A 2,965-nucleotide genomic window follows, 5' to 3' on the forward strand; every position below is an offset into this window, starting at 1 on the left:
AATCTGCCGGTTAAAGCCCTAGAACCTATTCAACTGTGTCTGCAGGTAGGATCTTCAGGAGGTAATTAAGGTTAAATGAGGCCATCAGGCTGGAGCTCTAATCTGACAGGACCGTAGCCTTATAAGAAGAGGAAGGAGTGGCCAGGCGCAGTGGCTCACGCCTGTAATACCAGCACTTTGGGAGGCTGAGGTGGGTGGATCACGAGGTCAGGAGTTCAAGACCAGCCTGGCCAATAGGGCGAAACCCTGTCTCTACTAAAAATACAAATTTAGCTGGCTGTGGTGGCTCACACCTGTAATCCTAGCTACTCAGGAGACTGAGGCAGGAGAATCGCTTGAACTGGGGACGTGGACGTTGCAGTGAGCCGATGTTGAACCACTGCACTCCAACCTGGGTGACAGTGAAATTCCACCTCAAAAAAAAAAAAAAAAAAGGAAGAGGAGGGGAGATATCCCCACTCCAGTCCTGCCCTGTGAGGACACCAGCAAGCCAGGAGAGGGTCCTCAGCAGAGGCGAGTTGGCCAGCGCCCTGGAGGGTCCTCAGCTGAAGAGGGTCCTCAGCAGAGGCGAGTTGGCCAGCGCCCTGGAGGGTCCTCAGCTGAAGAGGGTTCTCAGCAGAGGCGAGTTGGCCAGCGCCCTGCTCTTGGATTGCCGGCCTCCAGAACCGCAAGAAACGAATGCCTGTTGTTTCACCGTCCAGTCTGCAGGATTTTCTTTTTGCAGCCCAGGATGGCCAAGACAGCTTTGGAAACGAAAATGGCCACCGTTATCTGCAGAGAAGAGACCCTCATTCTAGACTCGTGACTCTCCAGTGCTGCACTCCCACTGAATTTCCCCAGTGCTGTGTTTAGAACGTATCCTCAGGGTTTGCCGATGCTGGTCATTCTCTGGAAGCCTTGCTTCCAGCACTCCTGGGAAATGTCAGCTCTGGCACAGACGGCTCTGGCCTTCACGTCAGGAGGCCTGGATTTGTGCCTGAGCTTTGCTGCTTTGCCTTCAAATAAGACTCTTTCCAGCTCTGGTCTCAGTCTCCTCATTTGTAGAATAAAGGAATTGGATTAAATTTAGGGTTTTTAACTCCTAAGAAGCAAAACCCTCTTTTCAAAAATAATCTGTGGACTCCCAATATGAACACCTAAGAGTAGGCTGGGCACGGTGGCTCACATCTGCAATCCCAGCACTTTCGGAGGCCGAGGTGAGTGGATCACAAGGTCAGGAGTTCAAGACCAGCCTGGCCAACATGGTGAAACCCTTTCTCTACTAATAATACTTAGCTGTGCGTGGTGGCTGGCACCTGTAATCCCAGCTACTTGAGAGGCTGAGGTAGGAGAATCGCTTGAACCTGGGAGGTGGAGGTTGCAGTGAGCTGAGATCATGCCTTTGCACTCCAGCCTGGGCGACAGAGCAAGACTTTCTCGAAAAAGAAAAGAAAATAAAAAAGAAAAAAAGACATATATACACTTTATTATTTATTTATTTATTTATTTATTTATTTACTGAGACGGAGTTTCACTGTTGTTGCCCAGGCTGGAGTGCGATGGCACCATGTCGACTCACCACAACCTCCACCTCCTGGGTTCAAGCGATTCTCCTGCCTCAGCCTCCTGAGTAGCTGAGATTACAGGCACGCGCCACCACACCTGGCTAATTTTATATTTTTAGTAGAGATGGGGTTTCTCCATGTTGGTCAGGCTGGTCTCAAACTCCCGACCTCAGGTGATTCACCCACCTTGGGCTCCCAAAATGCTGGGATGACAGGCGTGAGCCACCATGCCCAGGCTTTATTTTTTTAAAGACAGGATCTGAATGCGTCTCCCAGGCTGAAGTGGCCAATCTTGGCTCACTGCAACCCAAGGTTCAAGTGATCCTCCCATCTCAGCTTCTCGAGTAGCTGGGACCACAGGCATGTACCACCACACCTGGCTATTTTAAAAATTTTTTCTGAAGATGGAGTTTCGCTATGTTGCCCAGGCTGGTCTTGAATTCCTGGGCTCAAGCGATCAGGCTGCTTTGGCCTCCCAAAGTGCTGGGATTACAGGTGTGAGCCACCATGCCTGGCCATATACACATTTTAAAGAGACAGAAGGAAACAGAATAATGGCTACGAACAAGGGCTTTGTGGAGACCCCAGGTCAAAGTCCCATGTCTGCCATTTTATTAGTTGTATGACTTGGGGCAAGTCAGTTTCTCACAGTGAGTCTCAGTATTCGCACCTGAAAAATGGGTACAGATGGTAGTGGAGACAGAACATCACAACAGTGCTGGCTGCACACATAACAAGTAATAGCAGCTCTGTCGCTGTGAGTGATGATAAAATATTACTTGTGTTTATCCCTGCGTCAGCTTTTAAGAGACTCATTTGTCCTCTCCACTCCTATAATGGGCCGTATACATTTATAAGAGTTTAAAAAAGAAAGAAGTTAAAAGAAGGGCTCTGCTGGACGTGATGGCTCACATCCGTAATCCCAGCACTTTGGGAGGCCAAGGCAGGAAGATCACTTGAGACCAGAAGTTCAAGACCAGCCTGGGCAAAATAATGAGATCTCATCTCTCCAAAAAAATTTAAAAACTAGCCAGGCGTGATGGCGTGCGCCTGTAGTCCCAGCTACTCGGGAGGAGGGCTGGAGCCCAGGAGTTCGAGGCCGCAGTGAGCTACGCACTCCAGCCTGGTGTGCACTATGCCACTGCACTCCAGCCTGGGGAGGAGACTGAGACCCTGTCTCTAAAAACAAAAAGAAGTGCCCTAGGAAGAGATGCTATGCCTGTGTGAGAACCTGTCTTCCTGCCAGAGTGGGAAGGGCCCAGAGCCTGCAGCGCTCTGGAAGGAGGAGCAGGGCGCTCTGGGTTCCAGACTCTGGAGCTAAGTTGGAGGCAGGGGATGTGACAGTGCATGCACAAGCCAAGGGCAGGTGATGGCAACAACCCCCACTTGCTCCTTTCACTTAGAAATAAATTGTGGGGTGC

The sequence above is a fragment of the Mandrillus leucophaeus genome, unplaced genomic scaffold, assembly GCF_000951045.1.
Source record: "Mandrillus leucophaeus isolate KB7577 unplaced genomic scaffold, Mleu.le_1.0 Scaffold213, whole genome shotgun sequence".
In the NCBI taxonomy this organism is placed as follows: domain Eukaryota; kingdom Metazoa; phylum Chordata; class Mammalia; order Primates; family Cercopithecidae; genus Mandrillus; species Mandrillus leucophaeus.